The sequence below is a fragment of the Mus pahari genome, chromosome 17 (genome assembly GCF_900095145.1).
Source record: "Mus pahari chromosome 17, PAHARI_EIJ_v1.1, whole genome shotgun sequence".
Taxonomy (NCBI): Eukaryota; Metazoa; Chordata; class Mammalia; order Rodentia; family Muridae; genus Mus; species Mus pahari.
Genome location: NC_034606.1, coordinates 12,070,656 through 12,083,050, shown reverse-complemented (window position 1 = coordinate 12,083,050; position 12,395 = coordinate 12,070,656).

Here is a 12,395-nt window from a genome sequence, read left to right as displayed (position 1 = left end):
AAGGAAGGAAGGAAGGAAGGAAGGAAGAAAGAAAGAAAGAAAGAAAGAAAGAAAGAAAGAAAGAAAGAAAGAAAGAAAGAAAGAAAGAAAGAAAGAGAGCCTGGTGTTTTCCATCCATAGCGCCTCCTGTAGGTCGGAGAAAGAACATTGACTGGGCAGTTAGAGGTTTGGCAAAGCTAGACATCCGAGGTGAGTGAGACCATTGCTGCACTGGGCAAGGAGCAAGTGGAGACTGGAGAGGCTTGGCGAAGTTCACTGTGGGAACTGGATGAGACAACCATTGCAGGCTCTGGGCAAGGAGATAACATGCATTTTAAAATTACAGGCAACATCATTCAGTGACCATTTTCTCCTTGTGCTCTCTATCCCCTCTGAATCCTACAGGCTTTCCTTTCCCTTTTTCATGGGGTTTCCGAAGCCCTAGGAGAGGAGTCCAATGGAAATCTTTAATTTAGACTCTCTATGCACAATATTTGGCTATGGGTGTCTGCATCTGCTCCCATCTGCTGCTGGAGGAAGCCTGATGATGACAACTGGACAAGGCACCAATCTATAAGTATAAGAAAATATCACTGGGATTCTTTCATTGAATTTTTTTGTTGTTGTTCAGTTATGCTTGGTTGTTCCCTATGTCTCTTGGTTATCTAGTCTCCAATTCCTGGCTATTCTGGAAAAATAAGAAGCATGAGTTTACTCTCTTTGGGTAGACATAAGATTAAAGCAAACCACCAGCTGATCACTCTGTGGTACCATGAAACCAGCACATTTTGAAAGCAGAAGAGATTGTAGCTGTAGGGTTTTGTCACCTGGATGATGTTCTGGTTTCTCTTTCAGTAGCATTAAGATTATTTTCTAGCAACAGAGACCAGAGTATAGGTGTGAAAGCTCCAGGCAGGCACCAGCTCAACCTCTACTTTTGATGTGTTATACGGATGTTGTCCTTGACAATGGGCACAGCATCTTCTGTCCTAGCATCAGCCTGGATTGTATAGGGATTTTCATGGAACCTCCTTTGGATAGCAACTCCACCACTGGAAGACTTACCTGGCAATAAAGGATTTTCAGTCTAGACTCTGTATACTCTATCACTAGGAAACCTCGCTGGGTTACCTCATAGATGTAAAACAGTTTGCACTGTACAAACATAAAATATTCCTTATCAACTTAATGGCAGAAAAATCTGTTGTGATCATAAAAAGCAAAAGAGCTATAAGAATATGTTCTGGCGGGGTGTGGGGGAAGGGTGTTCAGTGGGTCCATGCCAAGGCTTCCTTTCCCTCTGAGGGACCAGACACACACCAGTACAGCACAGAATAGAGTTTATTTAGGGCATGGGCAGGAGAGTTAAGAGAGTAGCAGAGGCAGAGAAAGGCAGAGAGAAGGAGAGAGTTGAGAAGTAGAGGTTGATCATGACCATATTTGGGGGGGTAATGGGGAAAGAGGGTGAGCAAAGGGGCAAGAGGCAAGGAAGAGAAACAGGAGTAAGAGGGAGAGGAGGGGGCAAGCAGCCCCTTTTATAGTGCCAGGCCTACCTGGCCGTTGTCAGGTAATGGTGGGGAGGAGTATACCTGGCTATGGCCATATAACTGTAAGGGTAGAGTCCAGACAGAATACCAACAAAGTCAACCAAAAATCAACCAATTGAAATCTTCATAGTAATAGATGTGCCGACATGGTTCTACATAGGAACAGTGAAATTAACATGATGCATAAGTATCTGGAGACTGCAAATATACAGACGGCTGAGGTTCTCTGTCTTCTGGGCAATATTAACAGTACAGTTGCCCATGATTTCTCTACATTTGACTATATATATGATTTTCATTTTTTAATCTTTCATCTCTATGAATATTTCATATATTCAAATATGATATTAAACAACTTAGGAGGGAAAATTGTGGAATACAATAGAAGAACCAGTATCCAATTAGTAATAAAGCTATAAAAGTCAAAACTGGTGGTACAAGCTTGCAGTGAAATGAGAACTGCAAGTTCAAAGGATGAATGCAAGATGGAATGTAAGCCAAGTATGAGAAATTGAGCAAAGTCTGTACTCAAAATAAGAATGTTTTAACATGGCTGAAGACGTAACTGCATAGTAAAGCCTTTACCTACCATTTTGACACCCTAAATTTAGCACACACTATAAAAAAAAATAACATAAAATGTAATACATGTTTATAAATTAAACTTTAATTTGTATTCTATTTGCATATTATATATGCTATAAAGCAATCTCACATTTTTACTTAGGAGGTTGTACTGGTTAATTTTGTGTCAACTTGACACAGCTGGAGTTATCACAGAGAAAAGAGCTTCAGTTGGGGAAGTGCCTCCAGGAGATCCAGCTGTAAGGCATTTTCTCAATTAGTGATCAAGCGGGGCGGTCCCCTTGTGGGTGGTGCCATCTCTGGGCTGGTAGTCTTGGGTTCTATAAGAGAGCAGGCTGAGCAAGCCAGTGCAAGCAAGCCTGTGGAGAACAACCCTCCATGGCTTCTGCATCAGCTCCTGCTTTCTGACCTGCTTGAGTTCCAGTCCTGACTTCCTTGGTGATGAACAGCAGTTGAAGTGTAAGCTGAATAAACCCTTTCCTCCCCAACTTGCTTCTTGGTCATGATGTTTGTGCAGGGATAGAAACGCTGACTAAGACAGAGGTAGAATGATGTTCATGTCTGTGACATGCTTGCTCCCATCATTTTCGAATTCTTAAACCTTAAGGAAATTATATTAAAAGCTTATGCTTTTGGTGCATAATTAATGTATAAGTGTAAAGCTTGAGGATTCGGTTCAGTGTCTACACAAACATAACACAAAGAATTAGAAATGTTTTTTATGTGCCAACATATTCATAATTTCCTAAAGCAAAACAGCACCATTTACGTTCATGTTTCTAAAATAGTCACCTGGTCCAGTTTTTATGATGGCTTAAGTAGAATTTTTCTTTATACCTACTATGTGGTCAAGGAGATATTTTCTTTATATATTGACTTACATGGCTAATATTTAACAGATAATCTCTAGTGAGGACTCCAAATTAAACAAAATAAATACTTTTGCGATCAAGGACTTGATTTTATTAACTATTAAAACAGCTAAATTGACACACAACATTTGTATTTGTAATAAACCTTAATCATCACATACACACACACACACACACACACACACATGTATATGTATTTAATACCTTAGCAATAATTTAGATTTGTTGGTTTATACAAAATTACCAGAGGAAAGAGAATGTAGACAGCAGTTAAGAGAATATAAATCTATTATTTTTCTTATATTTGAGATTTAATCCTTGCCATAATGTGAATACTGATTCATATGTGTAATATCTTAGTAATAAAATTATGTTAAAGAATACAATGATATCAGAAATTGCTTAAAAATAAAAGGATTAAAACATATTTAAACACTTCTGCTTTGATATATTGAGAATAATCACCTCAGTTTCAAATATATTCAAGAACAAAAAACTAAGTTTCCTAGATTGCTGTTTCATATGCTGAAGGGAAGTTTACTTCAATTATGTTGACCTAACCAAAGTAGGCTCATTAGACTCAAATGTCACTTCATGACATACTTCTGGAAAAGGCAAATGTGATAGAAATATTTAATCTTTAGTTTATTCTTTCTATTGTGACTTTGAAAATATATAACAGGCTATCATTTTCATCAAGTCTAGAGTTTGGAGGTATACTGTCCACTGACATCTCTCTTTAGTTCCAGTGCTCTTTCTGTGGCAGTGGAGAGGGCTAGGAACATCCATTGTATACCCTTCCCCCATAATTCACTGCCTGTTGGGTCCACTCAGGGCACAACCAACAGAGGTGAGTTGTGTACTGTCCTCTGACTCCACCATCTGGTTTACAGTCCCAGCCCTCTCTTCCTGAGAATTCTACTGGACCCTCAGAAGCTTACAGCATAGATACCTCCCAAGTCAAACCCTTGTCTGCTGGGTCCACCTGGAGAAAAAGCCAGCAGGTGTGGCCAGCATGCTCTTCCCTGAGGTCCATTGCCAGGCCCATTTCTCTGCCTGTTTACTAAGGAGTCCCCCTGGCATCAGGAATATCCAGCTACTATCATGGACAACCACATAGTTAAAGAATGGCTTAAGAAATCTATCAATAAGATCTAAGGCAATATGGTACCACCTGAGCCCAGCTATGCACAAATACCACCCTACAGAAGATACTAGAAAGATAACTCCAACCCAGGGAGGCTAACTACACCCACAAAAACATAGGAAACAACTCAATAGCAACAAAACTGGATGGGAAGTACACACACACACACACACACACACACACACACAGGTACCCCCTGCCCCCCCCCAACTCACCCAACCACCATCAAAATAACAGAAATTAAAAACTGCTGGTCATAAATATCTCTCAACATCAATGTACTCAATACCCAATAAAAAAGATTCAGACTAAGATATTGGATGAGGAAACAGGATCTTTTACTGTGCTGCATTCTAGAAACATATCTCAGGAACAAAGATAAAAATTACCTCTGATTACAACTGGAAAAGGTTCTCCAAGCAAATAGATGCAAGATGCAAGCTAGAGTATCCATTCTAATATTTAATAAAATAGACTTTCAACCAAATTTAATCAAAAGAGATGGTGCAGGGCATGTCATACTCATCAGTGAAAAATTCACCAATATGACATGTCAGTTCTGAATATCTATGCCCCAAATGCAGGACATTCACATTTGTAAAAGAAACACTACTAAAGCTTAAATTACACATACAATTGCTTACATTAATAGTGGGAAACTTCAACACCCCATTCTCACCAATGATACACTGAGACAGAAACTAGAGAAATAATGAAACTAACAGAGGGTATGAATTAAATGGACCTAACAGATTTCTACAGAATATTTCATCCAAACATAAAAGAATATATTATCTTCTCAGGACCTCATGGAACACTCTTAAAAATTGGCCCTATAGTTGGTCACAAAGCAAGCCTCAACAGGTTCAACAAAACTGAAAGAATCCCTGGTATCTTATAAGACAACAATGAATTCAACAACAACCAAAGCAACAAAAACCCTACAGACTCACTGCAAGCAAAAAAATATCTGCTAAATGATCACTGGGTCAAAGAAACAAAGAAAGAAATCAAAGAAGTTCTAGAATTCAATGAAAATAAAAGCAAAACATACTCAAATTTATGGGACACGATGAAATTAGTGCTAAGAGAAAGTTTTAGCATTAAGCATATTGGTAAACAAATTAGTGAGATCACACAGTAGCAACTTAAAAGCACACCTGAAAGCTCTAGAAGAAAAAGAAGCAAACACAACCAAGAGTAGTAGAGTACAGAAAATAATCAAACTCAGGGCTGAAATCAATAAATTAGAAACAGGGAAAACAATACAAAAGAAAATCAAAACAACAAACATCCAAAAATAATAGCTGCTTCTTTGAAAACATCAACAAGATAGACAAACTGTTAGCTAAAATAACTAAAAGGGTTGAAACAGTAGCAAAATCAGCAAAATCAGAAGTGAAAAGAGAAACATAACAACAGACACTGAGGAAATCCAAGGTCATTATGTCTTACCTCAAAAACCTATATTCTACAAAATTGGAAAAATCTAAACTGAATGTATGATTTTCTGATATATACAGCACTTACCAGAGTTAAATTTAGAGGAGTAAATGATTTAAATAGTCCTGTGCTATAAACCCTAAGGAAATATAAACAGTCACTAAAAGTCTCCCAATTTAAAAAAATATAGAAAAAAATATATCTTTTATAAAAGGCATAAGTAATATAAAATATGTTCATGTAACTCCAACCCAGCAAGTGAAAGAACTATAAGAAAAGAATTTAAAGTCTCTGACAAAAGAAATTGAGAAAGATATCCAAAGATGGAAAGATACCTCCTGCTCATGGATCAGTAGATTTTACATAGTAAAAATGGCCATTTTACCAAAGAAATGAACAGATTCAATGCTGCTATCATCAAAATTTCAACACATTATTTATTATTATTATTATTATTATTATTATTATTATTTTGCCTTGAGAGAGCAATTCTCAATTTCACAAGGAAGAATGAAACACTCCTGTAGAATAGAAAAACTCCTGGAGATATCACCAACCCTGAGTTTAAGTTGTACCACAGAGAAGTAGAAATAAAAATGACATGGTATTAGCATAAAAATAGAAATGTTGATCAATAGAATTAATGACCCAGAAATAAACCTACACAGCTAGAGATACTTGATTTTTGACAAAGAAGCTTGCCTAACTAGATGTTTGCATATAGAAGAATGAAAATAGATCATATAATCACCCTGCTCAAACCTCAAGTCCAAGTGGGTAAAAGACATCAAGATAAAATTAGACACACTAAACCTAATACAAGATAAATTATGAAACTGCCTAGAACACATTGGCAGAAGAGACAAGTTTCTTAACAGACCACCAATAGGTCAGGCAACAAGATGAATAATTAGTAGAATGGACTTCATGGAACTGAAAATCTTCTGCAAGGCTAAGGACTGTCAATTGGACAAAATGACAGCCTACGGTAAGGGAAAAGATCATTATCACCCCTACAGGTGACAGAGGGCTAATACTCAATATATATATAATTCAAGAAGTTAGGCACAAACAAAACAAATAATAAAAAATGGAGCTACAGAGCTTAAAAGATAATTCTCAATAGAGGAATCAGTAGTAGCTTAAAATTCTTAAAGAAATGCTCAGTGTCTTTAGTTATCATAGGAATGCAAGTCAAAACAAATCTGAGATTCAATTTATCCACATCAGAGTGGCTAAGGTCAAAAACTCAAGTGACAACAAATCCTGGAGAGGATGTGGAACAAAGGGAACACTCATTCATTGCTAAGGAATATATAAACTTGTATTATCACACTGGAAATCAGTTTGGTAGTTGCTAAGAATATTGGGTATAGTTTTACCCCATTACCCAGCTATATCACTTCTGGAAATATAATCAAAAATGGCCAATTATACTACAAGGGAACTTGATCAACTATGTTCATAGCACTTTATTCACAATAGCCAGAAGCTAAAAAACCGTGGAGATGTCCTTCAACTGAAGAATGGATAAATAAAATACGATACATTTATACAATGGCATACTACCCATTTGATTAAAACCAAAGACATCATGAAATTTGAAGCCAAATGAATGGAACTAGAAATTATCATGAATGAGGTAACCCAAACCCTGAGAGACACACATGGTATGTATTCACTTTTTAGTGGGTATTAGAAATAAAGTCCAGGTTATAAACCACAGAGCCACTAAAAGTAAGCAATAAAGAGGAACCAAGTGAGAATATTTGAATCTTCCTCGGCAAGGTCAATAAAATAGATATAGAAGGTGGATACATAGCAGGAACATGGTGATGGTGGTGGGCGGTGAGGAGGATCAAGAGGAGGCCAAGGAAAAGAGGAAAGGAGTTGGGGAACAGAGCTTAGAGATAGAATTGGAAAAGGTCAGGGGCCATTTCCAGGACTTGCTGTCAACCTGGGGTAGGGGATGCTCCTGGGAATCTATAGGAGTGACTCTAGCTGAGACTCTTAGCTGCTGAGGATATAGAGAGTGAAGTGGTCACCTCCTGTAGCCAGGCAGGATTTTGATGAAGAAATGTTGTCATCCAACCACCCACAAACCTTCTACCCAAAATTTGTTCTGTCTACAAGATCTTCAGGGAGAAAGACGAAGCATAGTTTAAGGGAAAGGCAAAATAATGGCTGGAGAAACTTGAAACAGAACCCATGGTAGATAGCCAACCTCTGGCACTATTTATGTCACTCTGCTATGCCTGCAGACAAGAGCCTAGCATAACTATCTCCTAAGAGGCTTTTTCCATTAGCTGATAGAAACAGATGCAACTTTTCACAACAAATCTAAAAATAGAAAATTATACACACATAATACTACCTGCAACAAAAAACTAACTGGTAAGACATTCAAATAAGAGCTAATAACAATATTCTTAAAGCTATTCCATGAAATAGAAACAGAAGTAACACTAATATATTATATGAAGCCACAGTTAGTCTCATACCTAAACCACGCAAACACCCAACTAAAAATGAGAACTTAGACCAAACTTACTTCTGAATATTGATATAAAAATATTCAATAAAGTTCTTGCAAACTGAACCCAAGAACAGATCAAAATAATCATTCACCATGATTAAGTAAGTTTCATATCAGGAATGCAGGGGTGATTCAATATAAGAAAAGCCTTCAATGTAATACATTGTATAAAAAAAAAATCAAAGAAAAAAGCCACATGATCACCTCATTAGAGGCTAAAAAAGCCCTTGACAAAATACAATATCCCTTCATGTTAAAAGTCTTGTAGAGATCAGGAATTCATAGCACATACCTAAACATAATAAAAGCAATATATAGCAAAGCAATAGCCAACATCAAATTAAATGAAAAGAAACTAGAAGTAATCCCACAAAAATCTGGGACAAGACAAGGTTGCCCACCTACTCCCTATGTATTCAATATAGTAGTCAAAGATCTAGAGAGAGCAATTAGACAAAAAGAAGATTAAGGGGATATAAATTGGAAGAAGTTAAAGCATCACTATTTGTACATGATATGATAGTATATATAAGTGACCACCAAAATTTCAACAGAAAACGCCTACTTCCTGAGAAACAACTTCAGCAAACTGCCAGGAAATAAAATTAACTCAGACAAGTCAGTAGCTTTCTTTTTCACAAATGATAAGTGGGCCAAGAAAGAAATTAGGAAAACAACACCTTTTAAAATAGCCAAAAATAATATAAACTATCTTGGTGTAATTCTTATTAAGCATGTGAAAAATATATAAGACAAGAACTACAAATCCCTGTAAAAATAAATTCAAGAAGACATCTAAAGATGGAAAAATGGTCTATGCTTATGAATTGTTGGTTTAATATGGTGAAAATGCCCATTTTACCAAAAGCAATCTACAGATTCCATGCAATCTCCATCAAAATTACAACACAATTATTTACAGACTTAGAAAGTGTAATTCACAACTCTATAGGGGAAAAAAAAAATCCTAGGCTTACCAAAACAATTCTAAACAGTAAAGATCTTCTGGGGAAAACACCATTCCTGTCCTCAAGCTCTACTACAAATCAATAGTGATAAAGACCACATGGTATTAGTACAGAGACAGACAGGCCAATCAGTGGAATAGAATCAAAGACTCAGAAATAAACTCAGACACCTATGAACACTTGATCTTTGACAATTAAGCTAAAAATGTACAATGGAAAAAAGAATGCATCTTCACTAAATAGTGCTGTTTAATTGGATGTCTCTATGTGGAAGAATGAAAATAGAGCCATATTTATCACCCGGCACAAAGCTCAAGTTCAAGTGGATTAAGTACCTCAACATAAACCCAGATACACTGAATCTGAAAGAAGAGGAAGTTGGAAAGTGCCTTAAACACATTGGCACGGGGGGGGGGGGGGAGGATTTCCTGAACATAACACCAATAGCTCAGACTCTAAGATCAGCAGTCAAAAAATGGGACCTCATGATGCTGAAAAGATTCTGTAAGGAAAAAGACACCATTAGTAGGACATATCAGCACCCTACAGATTGGGAAAAAACTTCACTAACCCTATATCTGACAGAGGGCTAATATCCAATATATATAAAGAACTCTAGAAGTTAACCTTCAAAAAAATCAAATAAAAATGGGTGTACTGTGCTACATAGAGAATTCACCAGGGAGAAATCTCAAATGGCTGAGAAGCAATTAAATAAATGTTTCAAATCCTTCATCACCAGAGAAATGCAAATCAAAATGAACCTGGGATTTCACCTCACACCAATTAGAATGGCTTAGTTCGAAAACTCAAAATGACAGCACATGCTGGGAAGGGGGTGGAGAAAGAAAATCACTCCTCCATTTTTGGGAGCAACCTAGAGATGTTGGGAGCAACCTTGTTTAAACATTAACTGCCTTGTCAGCCATAAGTGCTTACTGGCACAAAGTCTTGGCCTCTATGGGAAAGTATTAGCATAGTTAAAAACAAATAGGTATAGATCTTGAGAATAGGTGCCTAGCAATCCCCAGTTGAGAACAAATAGCTATAGATCTTGTGGACAGGTACTAATCTACTCATTCTATTGCTAAACTTTTTACCCAGCCAATATCCTGTTCTTGGGAACAGGTGCATTCCCCAAAAACAAAGCGACCCTACTTCACCCCCTTTATCCCATATCCTGCTTCTATGAGTATATAATCTGTGTGGGAACAATAAAAATTTGTCACCTTGATCAGACCTCCTGACTTGCTCTCCATTCTTTGCATCTCTTGTCTCCCTATTCTCTTTCAGGTGATTCCCTCATCGCTGTTGACCTTCCTGTGGGTCAGACACTCTATTGCTGTTGGGATTTAAAATTGGTACAACTTGTCTGGAAATCAATCTGTTATTTCCTCTGAAAATTGGAAATTAATATATCTCAAGACCCAGCTCTATAATGCCTGAGCATACACTCCAAAGATGCTCCACCACACCACAAGGACACATGCTCCACTATGTGCATAGCAGCCTTCTTTGTAATATCTAGAAGCTAGGATGTCCCTCAGTGGAAGAATAAATAGGTACAGAAAATGTGGTACATTTACACGATTACTATTGTACTATTTAGCTATTAAATCAAGGACATTGTAAAAACTCGCAGGCAAATGAATAGATCTAGAAAATATCATCCTGAGTGAAGAAACTCAGCCCCAGAAAGAGAAGGATGGTACATTCTCACTGATAAGTAGGTATTAGACAAAACTGTACAGATCACCTAGGAAACAACCCACATACCATAAAAAGTGTAACAAACAGAAAGGCCCAAGTGAGGATGCTTCAATTCCATTTAGAAAGGAAAAGGAAATAAGGGAGGCAGAGGGAGGGAGGGTTCTGAATGGGAGAGTGGAGGAGGAGGGGTAAAGGGGAACAGGATCAGGTATGAAGGCAGGGGAACAGGAAAGAAGCCCAGAGGGCCAAGAGAATAATTGTAGATAAGTAGCAATTGGGGGATAGAAGGTGGAGGTGGGCTCTTTTTAGAGAATACCAGGTAATCAGGAGGTGAGAGACTCTAAGGACTCATTGGGGGTGACCTTAACCAAAATGGCCAACACTGAAGAGAGGGAACTCAAAGAGTCCACTTTCAGTAGATAGACAGGGCCTCAAGTGGAGGGACAGGGCTACTAACCCACATTCAATATTTCTGGTCCAAAACTGTTCCTGTATAAAAGAACTGCAGGGACAAAAATGGAGATGAGACTGAAACAAAATCAGTCCCATTACAGGCTCAACTTGACATCCATCTCACGGTGATGGGAGTGGGGACGACCAAGATGTGGCACTATTACTGATGCTATGGGCTTACAGATGGGAGCCTAGCATGGCTGTCCTCTAAGAGTCCTTACCTGCAGCTGACTGAGACAAAAGCAGATACATACCTCCAACCTTTGGACTGAGGTTGACTATGGTCAACCCTATGGATGAATTAGGGAAGGAACTGAAGGGGAGGGTGACCCCATAGAAAGACCAGCTGTTTCAACTAGCTCAGAACCCAGGGAGCTCCAAGAAACTGAGCCACCAACCAGGAGCATACAAGGACAGATTGAAGTCCTTGTCCCAGATATAACAGAGGACTGCCTGCTCTGGCCACAGTGGGAGAAGATATACTTAGTTATCAAGAGACTTGAGACCCCAGAGAAGGGGGAGGCCTGGTGATGAGAAGCACACGTTTGGAGGCAAGGGAGAAGAGAAATGGACTGAGAAACTGTGAGAGGGGGAACTGGTAGGGGGCAATAACTAGAATGTAAATAATAATACTTATAATAATAATTATAATAATAATTAGATTACATTCATTTCATATTTTACTTGTGTAAACACAGCTATATATTTCTTTTTAAAATTCTTTTTCTATTTCTTCCAGATAATTTTCATTAGCATCTATGTGTTCTAAGCCATTGAGCCATGCATCCATACTTTTATTACTATGGCTCCATAGTATAATTTTAAATCATTTCCTTTGTAATTTGCAATACCCTTATGCTGTACTTACAGTGTTTTCTAATTATATGGTTTTGACATAATTAATATTAGAGGATTCATTTATTTTACATAATTGTTAAAACTTTTTTATTTGATTTTAAATTCATAGCATTAATTTTAAAACAGATGTCCATGGCATGTGAGTGAGTGTGTGTGTGTGTGTGTGTGTGTGTGTGTGTGTGTATCTGTGTGTGCCTGTATGCTTTGGTGTTTAAGAAATAAAAATGTATGAAAGCTAAGAATGTGCATACATATACAAATATATTAAAGTTAAAATATAAGAGAGAGAGAGAGAGA